Source organism: Hibiscus syriacus, unplaced genomic scaffold (assembly GCF_006381635.1).
Source record: "Hibiscus syriacus cultivar Baekdansim isolate YM2019G1 unplaced genomic scaffold, ASM638163v2 tig00111582_pilon, whole genome shotgun sequence".
NCBI classification, from domain to species: Eukaryota; Viridiplantae; Streptophyta; class Magnoliopsida; order Malvales; family Malvaceae; genus Hibiscus; species Hibiscus syriacus.
In genome coordinates this window covers 3367547-3383334 of record NW_024063126.1, presented here as the reverse complement: position 1 = coordinate 3383334, position 15788 = coordinate 3367547, and positions in this window count along the sequence as shown.

The following is a 15788-nucleotide window of genomic DNA, read 5'->3' as shown; positions in this document are numbered from 1 at the left end:
AACCAAAGGGAGTTACCAAAGATCAAAATTGAGAGCTTTCCCTTTCTCTTTAGCCGACTTGGCTAAAGATTGGTTATTTTATTTACCTCCAAATTCAAATAATTCATGGCCTGACATGAGTCGAATTTTTCTTGACATGTTCTTTCCAATGGCTAAAGAAAGAGAGTTACAAATGAACATTCTTTCCATTCAACAAAAGTGAGAATAAAGTCTTTATGACTATTGGGAGCGATTTAAAAAGCTTTGCACACATTGTCCGCAACACGAATTAAGTGAGAAAATGTTAATTCAATACTTTTATGAAGGCCTTTTACCAATGGAGATGAAAATAGTAGATGTCTCCAGTGGAGGAGCATTAGTCAACATGACCCCAACAACAACAAGGGAATTGATTTCAACCATGGCAGCCAACTCTCAACAGTTTTCAAGTGAACCCCTCCGACGGGTTCACGAGATAAGTACATTTTCCCTTGATAATAAGTTAGACAAATTAACTAAAGTAGTTAATTCACTTGTTGCAGGAAAATATGGAGCAAGAAGAGCATGTGGGATATGCACGAAACTAGACCATCTAACGAATTGTTGTTCGCTGATACAAGAAGGAGGAAATGCATAAATCAATGTCGTAGGAAACTTTTCAGGTCCTTCACAAAGACAATACAACCCATACAGCAATACTTATAATCTAGGATGGAGAGACAACCCAAACTTTAGCTATGTGGCTATCAACCAAGATCTCATCTTCAATAGCAAACGTAAAAGCCATCTTTGGAAGAAATCATATGAAAGTTAGCAATTTCACAAGAAAAGTTGGTTACATCCCAAGAAAAGTTCATTGCATCCCAGGAAAAATTCCAAAGCCGAACCGATACACATCTTTAAGAGTTGGATAACCAAATGAGCCGACTAGCTCAAACTATGGGGAAACTGGAATCACAAGGAAGACTACCTTCTCAAACAGAGTTAAATCCGAGAAAAAATGTTAGTGACATCACACTCTGAATTTGAAAAGTTATCTCACCCAAAGATCCAGCAGAAAAAGTCACACATTAGGAAGAACAAGAGGACACGCCACCTTCAGAAATGCAAGGTACATCTGACTCACATCCTTCTCTTTCTTTTCATGAAATCATGCAACCATCCTTCTTATCAAGGTTTATGAAGCGTGATAAAAGAGCTGAAGAAAATGAGGTCTTAGAGGTGTTTCAAAAAGTTCAAGTCAACATACCTCTTGTTGAAGTAATTCGACAAGTACCAAGCTATACCCGATTCTTAAAAAAACTTTGCACTACAAAGAGGAAATTAATGGGGCACAAAAAGGTAAATTTGGGAGAACATGTCTCTGCAATTTTTCAACGAAAACTCCCAACAAAGATAAAGGATCAAGGTATGTTCGATATACCTTGCAAAATAGGTGATTTTAAAATTAAACGTGCAATGTGTTACTTAGGAGCTTCAATTAATGTTATTCCATTTTCTATTTATAAAATGATTACTAACGAGCCTTTGAAGGAAACAGGAATAACCATATAGTTGGTTGATCGATCTCTGATCTATCTAGTAAGAGTGATGGAAAACGTCTTAGTAAAGGTCGATGTATTATTTTTCCTGCAGATTTCTGTGTCATTGACATGGAACATGATAGGTTGGATTCTTATTTCGAGGTACTCTTAGGCTGACCCTTCCTAAGCACAACACATACAAAGATCGATATTAGAAGTGGTATACTGACAATGGAATTTGACGGTGAGATCGTTGAATTTGATGTTTATAAAGCAATGAAATGCCCAGATCGTGTTGAAAGAATTAATTCTGTTGATATTATAGATCTTTTAATAGATGAATATATTGAATCTAATTTTTCTTATGATTTTTCCAAGGATATTGAACTTTGCCACGAAGAGGAAGAAAGGGAGTTTGAAAATATTAATTCAATCAATTCTGATTTATCTTTACCTTCCTCTAAAACTAAAATTTTACCTTCTATTTTGCAGGCACCTGAGATAGAATTGAAGCAGTTACCGGAACATTTGAAATATGCCTTTTTGTGCGAAAATGGAACCTTACCAGTGATCATCTCAAATAAATTATCCGAAGGAGAAGAGGAAGCTTTGGTAGCAGTGTTGCGCTCTCACAAAGAATCCATAGGTTGGACCATTGTCGACATTAAAGGATTAAGTCCCTTGACTTGTATGCACAAGATCAAAGTCAAAGAAGGAGCAAAGCCATCACGAGAATGACAACGCCAATTAAATCCACCAATGATGGAAATAGTAAAGAAAGAAATTCAGAAACTCCTTGACGCTGTCGTAATCTATCTGATATCGGATAGTAAATGGGTAAGTCTGATTCATGTGGTTCCCAAGAAAATGGTAGTCACAGTGGTCGAAAATCAAGAAGGGGAGTTAGTTCCAACAAGAGTTCAAAATGGATGGCGAGTTCGTATTGATTACAAGAAGTTGAACTCTCTTACATGAAAGATTAGCTGGGAAAACTCATTATTGTTGCCTTAATGGTTTTTCAGGTTTTTTCCAAATCCAGTAGCGCCAGAGGTTCAAGAAAAAATGACTTTTACTTGTCCCTTCGATACATTTGCCTATAGACGAATTCCCTTTGGTCTTTGTAATGCACCAACCACATTCCAAAGATGCATGTTAAGTATATTTTCCGACTATGTGGAGAAGGGCATCGAAGTCTTTATGGATGACTTCATGGTTTATGGTAATTCTTTTAATTAATGTCTTGATAATTTAACTGGTGTGCTTAAAAGATGATTAGAATATAACTTTGTTTTAAACTATGAAAAATGCCATTTTATGGTTGATAAAGGGTTAATTTTAGGTCATATTGTTTCCTCAAAAGAGATTGCGGTAGATAAAGCTAAAACAAATATTATACGCTCACTTCCTTACCCTACAACTGTGAGGGAAATTTGTTTTTTTATTGGCCATGTAGGATTTTACCGCAAGTTTATTAAAGACTTTTCAAAGATAGCACAACCTTTATGCAATCTTCTTCAAAAGGATCAAGACTTTGACTTTAACTCAAAATGCAAGGAGTCTTTTGATTCATTAAAGGAAAAACTTATTTCAGCTCCAATTGTTCAGCTGCCAGATTGGAATTTCCCCTTTGAACTTATGTGTGATGCATCAGATACTAGCATCGGAGCCGTTCTCGGCCAAAAAATAAGGAAAGAGACACATGTCATATCCTATGCGTCTCGAACTTTGGATTTGGCTCAGAAAAATTATTCGACCATGGAAAAAGAACTTTTTGCTATAATTTTTTCTTTAGAAAAATTTAGGTCTTATTTGCTTGCCGCTAAAATTACTATTTTTTTCTTATCATGCAACTATAAGATATTTGATGAGCAAAAAGGAAGCAAAACTAAGGCTTATCATATAGATCCTGCTTTTACAAGAATTTAACTTGGAAATTAAAGAGAAAAAGGGATACGAAAATCTAGTAGAAGATCACTTGTGTCAAATTCCCCTCTCCACATCTGACCTACCACTTAGAGAAAAAATTCTTGAAGAAAAATTGATGGTGGCGCAAAGCATAACACCATGGTTTGCGGACATGGTTAATTATTTGGCCACAAGTAAGTTACCATTAGATTTGCCGAGAGCTAAAATCAATTTAAAATTATGTCATTCTTACTCTTGCGGTGGTCATTTTGGGTCAAAACGTACAGTCCATAAAATTCTTGAATGTGGTTTCTTTTGGCCTAACATATTTCGAGACTCTTATATGTTTTGTAAAACTTGTGAAAGATGTCAACGTACAGGTAATTTAAGATGTATGAATGAAATGTCGCTTAATTCTATACAAGTTTGTGAAATTTTTTATGTTTGGGGAATTGATTATATGGGTCCTTTTATTTTGTCATTTGTAAATATTTATATTATTTTAGTTGTAGATTATGTTTCTAAATGGGTGGAAGCTAAGGCCACTTGGAATAATGATGCTAAAAATACAGTTAATTTTTTGAAAAATACTATTTTTTCCATGTTTGGCACGCCGCTGGCCATAATAAACTACAGAGGAACACATTTCATAAACTGAGTGATCGAACCATTGATGAATAAATTTGGAGTAACTCAAAGAATTGCTATCACTTACTATCCACAAACAAATGGACAGGCCGAAGTATCGAATCGGGAAATTAAAACAATTTTTGAAAAAATTGTTAAACCGGACCGAAAGGATTAGAGTTTAAAATTAATTGATGTACTTTGGGCATATCGAACTGCTTATAAATGTCCCATTGAGATGTCACCATATCGGCTTGTTTTCGATAAACCATGTCATTTACCAGTTGAGTTAGAACATCGTGCCTATTGGGCCGTTAAACAGTGTAACATGGACATGGATACGATTGGTGAAGCTCAGAAATTACAAATTCAAGAACTTGAGGAAATCCGAAGAAATGCCTATGACATTGCTCGGATATTTAAAGAAAAAACAAAAGAATTTCACGATAGTATAATTTCTTTTAAAACTTTTTCTGTCGATCAAAAGGTTTTGTTATTTAACTCCAAATTTAAACTTTTTGCAGGAAAACTCAGATCAAAATGGCTCGTACCGTTTACAGTAACTCACGTATTTCCTCATGGTACTATTGAAGTTGAAAATAACTCAGGAGTTTGATTTAAAGTCAATGGTCAAAGGTTGAAACCGTATTATGAAATGCTCCGGTTGGTCTAATTTAAGAAATTAATTTAGAGGAACCCACACTCTAAAAGATCAAGTCATCGAGCTAACGATGTTAAAAATAACGCTTTATGGGAGACAACCCATTATTATTTTTATTTTCTGTTTGTTTAATTTTAATTTTTAATTTTATTTTTCTGATTTATTTTTTTATTTTATTTTTCAAGTACCCGTTATTCCTAGTTCAATTTTAAGCAAGATAGAATCAAGAATTGTTCGAGTCGAAAGCAAAAAAATGGCGAAAACCCAACGCCAAGACATGAAGAGATCGTGTAGCAACAAACAAAGGAAGAAACATTCGGGAAAAAGGAAAGCAAAATTTCGAAATACACTGTTCGGACAGTGCAGAAAAACTAATTTGGTTTGAACAGTGCATAAAAAATAGACTTGGTTCGAACTGTGCAGAAAAGTTCGAACATAATAAATAGTGTAGAAAAAACTGATTTGGTTCGAACACTGCAGAAAAATACATAGCATATTCGAACAATGCAGTGTAGAAAAAAAATACAGTGCAGAAAAAAATAGATTTGGTTCGAACTATGCAGAAAAGTTCGAACAGAACAGTGCAGTGTAAAAAAATAATTGTAAAAAAATAACAGTGCAGTTTTGGTTCAAGAAAAAAAAACACAGCAGTATAATTTCGGTTTGAACAAAAGAGAAAATGATAAAGCTTGTTTGAGTTCTTTTCTTGAGTCTACTTCCTTTATAATAAAATCTTGGAATGATCTATCTTTTCTTGATTTTTGTTTTGTAGAAAATTTTAATATATCTTCTGGTAGGTTCTCGATCGGACATTCTACTCTACAATAGCTCGTCTCGACGTGATCGTGGCCGCAGTCGCCACTAGATCGGGGAGTATTCCTTTTCCCTCTCTTTGTTTTTCAATTTAGTATACGTTTTGGGACCAAACAAATTAAGTGAGGGGGAGGATAAGTATGTCGTCAAAATTTTCCTTGACTTGTTTAATTGTTTGAAATTGAGTTATTCTGATGTTGATATGTTGGGATCGTTGGTTGCTAGTCTTGAACTTCGCTTTATACTCTTGCTTCCTTTTGGATTATGATCATGTTTTGATCGAATTTAATTTGCATGATTGGTGATTTGTATAACTGGTGAATTTTTTTGTTGAGTATTGATATTTCATGCTTTTGTTGATAGAGATGAACTTGACTCAGTGCATATAAACTTTTCTTGTAAGATTTGAGCCTAACGAGCATAAATTTTCTTTCTTGCTCATTGTTTGACTTGAGTGTGCCAGACTAATTAGGATGTTCTAGAACTTGTAATCACAATGCATATCGAGACTACATGTTGAATGTAATGTTTTAATGTGATAGGGACACCTAGTATAAACCCACTTTTCCCAAAAAGTCTACCCATTTACATATCCACTAGTGAACCACATTTGAGCCTATTTCCCCTTCTTTGATTTACACCTCATAATTAAACCCGAAGCCTTTCTTTTTATTTTTCCTATCTTTTCACACCCTTGCCGAGACTTGAGATCTTGTATCATTCTTGTTCCATGAAAAAAATCAAAAAAATTGTTCATTGTTTTGAACAACAGAAAAAATTCACTGTTTCGAACAACAAAAAAATAAAAATAAAAATGTCCACTGTTTCGAACAGAGAAAGAAAAAAAGAAGAAGGAAAAATCGATCGTTTCAATTGCCTTTCATCTATTTTTTTTCTTTGTTTTGTCTTTCATCGTGCTTCATGTTAATTCGTGGATTGTTCTTAATTATTTTGATCTCTTGTTTTAGTATTTTAAACCTTTCTTTTTGGCCTTTTCCCTACCCTAACCTAACCCCGTTACACCTTGTTTAAAGACCCTTTGATTATTGCATTATGTTCGCTTTTAGTACTGTAGACTTGATTGGATTCCAAGCCTATGGTAATATTTTGGTTAGTTTTGGTTTGAGCGATTTCATTTACCTCAAACACTTTGAGAGGATATGTGTGGACCTTTATAACGTATTGATTCATGTTTCATTGAAGTTGGCAATTAATTGGGATATCTTACTCACTTTAAATTTTCTTAGTTGTGTCTTTGCTTGATTGTAATTTGAATTCGACAAATGTCATGGACTTAGTTCAATTGGAAGTTTGAGGAATAAATTGAAATTGAAGATGGCAACTAGTGATTTTGATATGTTAATTGATCAATGCTTGAGGACAAGCATTGAATAAGTGAGGGGGAATTTGATAAGTGCTTAATTTAGTTAATAATTTGCTTTTAAATTACTCCTTAATCATTGGTTTTTATGGCTTATTTGTTCATTTTGATTCATTTTCTGTACAGGACGTCAGATTCTGGAAATTGCACTAAAAGGAAAGAATTCTGCAATTTTTTTATTTTTGGAATTGAAGCTGGATTAGTGGGCATGAATTCGGGCATAAAACATCCGACAATGCGATGACATCAGCATCTTCTAGAAGATCCAGTCAGTATTTCTAGAAGCACGAATGGATTGGCTGTACGTTTCTGGAATTCGGTTTTGGATTAAACACAAGTTTTAGGATAATATTTTAAACATTATATTTTATCTTTGTTTTAGATATTTTAGTTTAAATAGATGTTAGTATTTAAATAAGGATTTAGGATATTATTTTAAATAGTATTTTATTTTATCTTTGTTTTAGGTATTTTAGTTTAAATAGTTTTAAGTATTTTAATTTGGATTTAAGATGTTATTTTAGGAATTATCTTCAGCTTGTTTTTAGGAATTTAAAGGCTATAAATACCCTCTCAGGGTAAGCCTAGAAACATATCTCTCACTTCTGAGAATTAAATCTTCTTTTTCTCTCTAGCTTTCTATATATTTTTTGTAGATCTCTTTATTTTCTTTTAAATTTTTTTTTCAAATATCCTAAGTATGACTTTGGTCATGCTTAGCTAATTTTCTTTTAAGCTGAAGGCTAAAGCGAAGGCTCAATTCCAAACGTGAGAATTGTAAGGCACTTAAATCGCTTCGAATTTTTCTCTCTATTTTCTGAGCTTAGTTTTCAAATCACAACGATTTTCAAAACCAAAAGTTGACGTTGGTCTGGATTTGTTATGGTTAACGTTGGAAGAAGGATTGGCTTATTGAAGCACATTCGACTTCCCGAGAACACACTTAGCATAATTGTTTGCTAAGAGGAAACCGAGATCGGAATCAGTTATTGTTGAAACAACATAATCTGAGTTGACATCGAAGAATTTTCCTTGTAACCCGACGTGAATCTTGTAGTAAAGATATGTTTTGATGATCCGAGGAATTTGAGACAAAACTGAAGTCTGAGGCTGCTTTTACCATAAGTTTTATTTATCCCAATTTATTTATTTTATTTATTTGTTTATTTAATTTTTATCTCATTATACTTCTTTAAATAATTTAAAACCCCCTTTTATCTTTATTACTATTTTTAAATCATTATTTATTATTTTATTATTTTCCTTTTATTTTATTCTATCTTTTCAATTTCATCTGGAATTCTATCTTCTTCTAAATCAAGAAGGAGTTTTACTGAATCAGAAACACCACAGCCCCTGTGGATCGACCCTGCTTCTTTATACTATTTTTCCATTCTAATTATTAAAAAAGCCAGAATTATTTTGATAGTAAAACAACGGTTATCAAACCCTTACTTTTAACTCCTTTCAAACCTTTAAACTCTAGCAAACTTATTAAAACTAACTTAACACACTTTAACATCCAAAATTCCCATAGAACACTTAGAACCAAAAATCATACCAATTATTCAACATGCCTCAAAACCATTTCTAATACTTTAGGATTCTCATTCCAACTCATGACAAGTCAAATTTCACTTCAAACTTCACTTACTAACTCTTTCTAAAAAATTCACTCAAAATATCCTTTTATTCAATCACTCATAACTTGTAATTCTTTTAGTTTTTACTTCTCTATAAGCTTTCATAAGTTTTCCTAATACTCCAAGAATCAAAACCATTCATAAATTGCAAAAAATAACCAACTAGAAGAATTCTTACCTTAGCTATGGAGCTCACGTAGAGAAGAGGAAAAAAGGATAAAGAAAGAAAGAAACTTATGGATTCATTCACTCCCTCTTCCTTTCCTCCACGTAGATATATAAAACATCCATAAAAAATTTTGATTCATTCATTGACTAATGAAAATTATACCCTTCAATCCCTTCTTTACTATTCAGTCCTACACAAAGATATTCCAATTAAATCCTTGAACTCTTTCATTTTTTGAAATTAGACATGAAGTTTTTAAATCTTATACTTTAGTCACTAACCCGAATTTTGGGATGTTACACCTTAACCGAACATCCTGAGGTTTCATTCTGGTTTACCCAAGGAACCTCCTTACAGGACCATTTTTCAAGCGGAGGCCACTCTGACTGGAAATAATGTGGTGCAATCAGTCCGGTTTCGAGTATTTTATAATGTAATTTTTTGCACGAAAAGTGAAAAGAAGGGAACTGAAAAATTTTGAGATTCCTTTTTATTCTCATATAACCCTCCCGATGATAGGCTAGCTTGTGATGGCTTTAGAGGTTGAGTTTGGTTATCTTGACTTGATAATTGCAAAGGATTAAATAATTGACTCATAAGAGTCAGACCCTTTTTATCCTTCTTGATTAGAATTTAGTTTTTTTCTATGCCATTCTTCTTCAAGTGAGGCTCATCTCTCACAAGGAAACTTTCATCTTTCAGTGTCTTTTCATTCATTATTAATTCAACGGTGTTTTTTAGAACCACGTCTAATTTCTGAAGTTGGCTTGAGTTACCTTGCTCTTTAAATGGCTCTTGATCATCTATGATGTTACTTTAACCCTATAACTAATATTTAGAGTCTTATTTAAGGTCTTTGTAGTGGAATCCTCTAGTGGTTTCTTCTCATAGATCATAATATTCATCATGTGCATCAATTTAGACATATGTTCTCTTGAATCATCTTGAAATTCTTTGCTTGATCATTCATCTCTTATTGATTTCTAACAAGTTGTTCATGTCTCTCAATTCTATTAACTCATTCTAATATCTCATTCATGGCTCACAATCCTCTTGGTATGACCAGGATTACTCCTACTTTCTTTCAAGATCTCTTTCATGGAATCCTCCACAAATATAACTCTTATTTTCATGATTGAGTGCATGTAAAAATGCTTAAAAGCAATACAAATGTAGAATGAAAGATGCAGATGCAAAAATTGTTAATTTTGAAAGTGATCATCGTAGAACAACCTTAACTTATAAAACAAGGTTTCATTACACTAGGTGGTCAGAACAAATCTATGTCTTCATTTTTTAACCTTATTCCAATATTGCACCCACAATCATTGTTGTCCCAAAGTTGACCCATCTCTCGCAATCGATAGCGTTCATGCCTTCTAGTCCATCATTGAATCTTAAGGTCTCCACTCTTTTCAAGGAAGTCTTCAATTGATTTTGAATTCTTTTTTATTATTTGTCATTCCTTCGAACATCGTCAGACATTAAACTGGATAACTTGATTAAGAAACTCTTGTTTTATTATGAAGGTCTTCTAATATCAGTAACACTTTATGAATTAACACCTTTATATGACATGAAGATGCAAATGCTCGAAAGGAATAAACATAAAGAAAATGAGTTAGTACACATAAGGAAATCAGTACAATAGTGTGTATACTCATATTTCAATGTAACACTAAGGAAAAGGTTGACTATGGTTACATGCATGGTTTGGTTGTAGAGTAAAAAGTACTCGAATTATCCTTTTTGATACCCTCTTAGGCTTTCTAGACCCTCAATCCTCACCCATTATAGGCTTATACGAATCGAGTTTAATTCGAGGGGATGTATTTCTGTATACTCGTCCGGAGGTTTACTCACGAAGGTATAAGTACTTTGTACCCCGAAAGTGGTTTACTAGCCCGTATAGAGGTTTACTTGTGAAGGCATAACAACCATCTCCCACTTAATTTGGATAAAGCTCGGATAGAGAGCTTATGTTATATGCGTGCATTATGAATGCCAATAATAAAATATGCATAAATTAAATACGCATAAATCATAAATAAAAAACAAGTGCATGGATGTGAATCAATTATCTAAGCCAAAAATATGTGTTATCAAGTAAAAGTCGTTCCCAATAAAAAGATCTCAGCGGTTTCGCCAAGCTATATGCACCATTTTTTACTCAAACAATAAAAAAATTATGTATATACTTTTAAAAAAAAATAATGGGAGTCACCTCCAATCAGTTTTGGTGTGATTGGATCACCAAAAATGTTCAAGTCTGCGAAAACCAAAATTGAGTTCGGGGGCACAATTATGTGTGAGGAAAAATTAGCACCCTCACGACGCCCGTAAAAAATACTTGATCAAGAATATTTTTTGTTTATATTATGAATGCAATTAATGTATTTTTCAGATTACTACAAAAATTTTAAAATTTTAAGGATAATCCCAAATTCTCTAACGGCTAAGAGAACCAAAATTAAACTCAAATATTCTAAAAATTCAAATATTAATCTATATTAAAAATTTCAAAAGCATAGTCTTTCATGGGCAATTTCGAGCATTCCCCAACGTCTAGGAGAATATTATGAGCTTTGCCTCACTCAAGAAAGCACCTCGATTTTTATGTATTACGATAAAATAACTGAAATATACAACTCTTTAAAATACTCCCAAATTCTCTAACATCTAAGGGGATTTAATTTTTTTCCTCAAAGTCCAAACAGTTCATGATTATAATATATTTTTAAAAAATCAAGGATAAAATCTTGCATCTAGTAATCTCGAAATCCTTCAACGTCTAGAAGGATATCAAAGACCCACTTAAGTCGAGATAATACCTAGCTTTAAAAAAATGCAATAATAATAAATACAAATTAAACATGCGATCTATTATTTAATCTAAATCCAAAATTGTAAGTAATTTAAAAGTACTCTCTAACCATAAGGTTGAGTACAAAATTCTCTAATGAATTCTCTAAACCCAAAATAATGATAATATAATAAATACATAAAATTGATTAAAGAAATTCAAAACTAAGATTAATTGGAAGTTTCAACTCGATCAACATCTAGAGCAAGAAAGATTCTCCTCGAACATCTAAATTTTTATTTGAAAAATAGCCGCATAAAAATGACTATTAATATTCATTTATTTTTATGAAAAATAAAATTAATTCAAAAGATTATAGTTTGCCTAACATTTAAGACAACTAGATTCTCCTCGGGTAAAAAAATGTAAAGTTGAATATTTAATGTGGAACCCAAATAAAATCAAGGAAATTCGACTTGCCTAACATCTAATATAAGATAAATTTCCCTCAATTTATTTTTACTCCACATTTAAAAGGTAAAGTAAAGTGTGTATTTTATTATAAAAAATGTTTATAAATATATAAAAGGTATACTTACAAATTATATATACATACATATATATTAAAGGCTTATTATACATAAATTACATAACATATGATATATTGGGAAAAAAGGCATTCACATATTATTTAGAAAAAGAAGAAACATATATATATATAGAAATATATGTATGTATGTATATGTGTGTGTATATGTATGTATATATGTGTGTATATGTATGTATGTATTCTCTCTCTATATATATATAACATTTAAACTAATAACTTTAGTTAACTTACACGCATTTAATAAAAAAGGCAATATTAAAATATCCTAAACTAAAGCATTTCAAATTAAAGTAAGAACACTGGAATTAAAGTAAACCATAGACATAAGCTAGGACTAAAATGAAGGCGGGATGAAAGTAGGGTGCTTAAACGTGAAGATTGAAAGATGAATCTGAAATGAAATCACCACGAAAGTTGTAGGACCGAGGGGATGATAATCTTGCTCTTAAAAACGCTCAGACACTTGGGCATGTGAGTTCGGTTACACGTGGGTCCCTTAGATGGGAATATAAATCTCCAAAATAAAAAACAACTTTTAAATTTTAGAATAAAAAAATATCATAACATCCTCTGAAATGTTCAAGAGGTTTTCTTCATGTTCTTCGTGGGTTCACCATAATTTTATTATTTTCCAGATTCCTGTGATTTCCCCACTGCGTCGGCTTCCATTGATCGTTATCGGTTGCCATCACCGATGGCGATTCAAAGGAAAATTAAATATTTTTCTTCCCCTTTCTCTTTTATCCGAAAATCACCATCAAAATCCAAAAACAACACAAATCTTAGTAGATCTAGAAAAGAACATATAGAAAAGTACCTCTTTTTTTTATTCGATTTTCTTTGAAAGAAATGTTACAAATCCTAGAGTGTCTTTCTCCTTCCTAATTTTTTTGTGACTGAAAAAATCCCCCCTTTTTGGTTGTTGATTTCTTGCATGTTATAACAAATGTGGCGTGCAGATGGTGTGCGTTTGGTGAAACAACAACAGTTTAGGTTTGGATACACTGAACGTCATTAATATTCCGGAAATGCTGGATTTTGCTTTGATATTCTTCGATTTTTATTTGATTTTTGTTGATTTTTTTAGATATGGTTGAAAAAAGTGGCTGCTGGAGGCGGTTGGTTTCTTGGGGGTGACTGACGACCTTGGAGTTGAAGGCCACGACGTCGGTTGGAGCTAGTGTGAGAGGAGGCTGATGGCTAGGATTAATGATAAAACCCTTGTTCTCCTTAAATCTAAACTGTTAGATCCCAAGTAGATCCAACGGCTAGCATTGGGTGGCTGGAGGGTTAATGATAAAACCCTAGTTCCTTTGTGTTGTGATACATGGGCCTCATCCTTGTTGGGTTTTATCTGTTAGGTTGGCTGACTTGTATGAGTTGTTTTTGTAATGGATTGGGCCTGTAAAACAATAGTTAATAAAATTTTAATATTTTAGCATTTTAATTTATATAATATTTAATAATTATTAATAATAATAACCAAATGAAAATGGGTGTATGCTCCTATTTGCCTATTTTTGTGTAATGAGAATTGGACAAATACGAAAAAGACACAAGTTTTCGTCTGCATGTCTGACATCCAATCTGAATTTAATCTAATGTACTCCATGATTAAGGCTCTAGATTGTGTTCGGCTTCCTCCACGGATGAGGGTTTACCTACTATTAGGGCGTCATCCATAATTGAGGGTTTAGACTTCCTACATGGCTGAGGGTGTTCTCCATGACTGAGGTTTAGGATTCATCGACATCGTTTTTCGCTCGGACGGAAAAAAGTCGATACCGATTCGGGGTTTTTTTCTTTGAAAATATTTAAAAATGTGAGGAGTCGTCACTAATCATTTAAGGTAATATTAAAACACCGTAAAAATTGAGTTATTTTAATAAAAATATTTTATTTTAATAAAATATCGAGTTTTGGGGTCTGCGCAGAAATCTCGTTCGGGAGTCTATTACGCGTAGGGAAGGATTAGCACCCCTACAAGCGCCCAAAATTGGTACCTAGTTGATTACCCTCTATTTAATATTGAAAATTTTGAGTTCGCTCTTTATTTAATTTAAAAACCATTAAGGATGCAAAGTTGAAAATGATATTCGTTTATCGAGACCGATAGCATTCGCCCCCGAGCGTAAATGCGGGAGATCAGCTATTGTGCCTAATAACCGAACATTATCTCGTTTTTAGAAAAATATGATACGGTTTTGAAAAGGATAATAACTTATTCGGGGAATTACCAGTAGTCACCCCTTGAGCACGATCGCGGGAGATATACTATTAATTCCTTAGATAAGTGAACAGTGCCTTAGAGTTATTAAAACAATGCAATCAAGCAAAATTTTATTTATCCTAATTATGCTAAAAGTAAATTAAGACTTTTTCTATGTGACAAATTATGAAAATTAAAGAACCTAGGGGCTTAAATCTAAAAACGTAGGCTCTAATATTAATCCTATTTGATTTTAATTAATTATTGAATCAAATAACCAAGATGGTCCCTCGAGCGTTTACGCGAGGGCCAACTCGAATTATCCCCTAAATTAAAAAACTAGTTTGAAATCTAAGTTAAAATGGAGGCTATATTTAACCTATTTAATCATGTCAATATTAAAAATCTAATCGAAGTTCGAGGATTAAACGGGCCAAGATCTAAAGTATCGAGTTCTAAAAGATTTAAAAGTTTGGTACCTAAATTAATAATTTCTAAAGTTAGGGGTAATTAAAATCTAATTATTACCTAAATTATTACACTAAAATTTTTAGAACATTTTAATTATTAATTAATTTTTAATCGAACAATTGATTCGAGTAATTGAGCGTATAATGCGAAAACTCTACTCCAATTGTTCCCTAATTAAACTAGAGTGTTGTTCTAATTCCTAAGTTTGATTTATGAGTCTAATCTAACATCAAAATTAGAAAACTAACTAAATAACATTAAATAATAAATTTAAAATAAATAAATAAATAAACAAGAAGAAAATATGAATTAAATTGGTGCTAATAACAAATTACTGGATTACATGAATGAATTAAATATATATAAAATACTTAATTAAAATAAACTGAAAATTAAGTAACCGAATAGAAATAAAATGAAAACATATTAAGGACTAAAGTACAAGAGAAGCATACATCGTGGGGACTAAAACTAATTATTCATTTCCTTTTAAAACCTAAAATATACAATTAAATAAAAATCCAAAATTACGACACTTGTCCTACCAAATTTAAATAAAATTAAACACGTCATTACATAGGACCAACATACAAAATCACACTTAAATTCGGATGACTAAATAACAAATAACCCCATAAATAAATAACCTACATAAAAAATAAGCAAATGACAAGTTCAGTCCTCTCAGGTGACCCAAACGTAAAAACGCGCAAAAATATTAGGAACCAATTAGTAAATAATCCGATAAGTGATAACACATGTACAAAAATTGTAAATAACAAAAACGATACTCTTCTGGGACTGGAATGCAAAACACGACCGAAACTAGGGGGTCTGAAGAGAAATAACCCATGAAGCTCTAATATATAACCCAACTTCACCTTTTTTTTTTGTTTCATTTCAACCCCAGCTCTCCAATGAAAAGAGCTAAAAGCTCTCAAATTTCCTCTTCCCCCTCGGGCGAGAACTCGCCGAAGTCCAGCACCGCCGCATC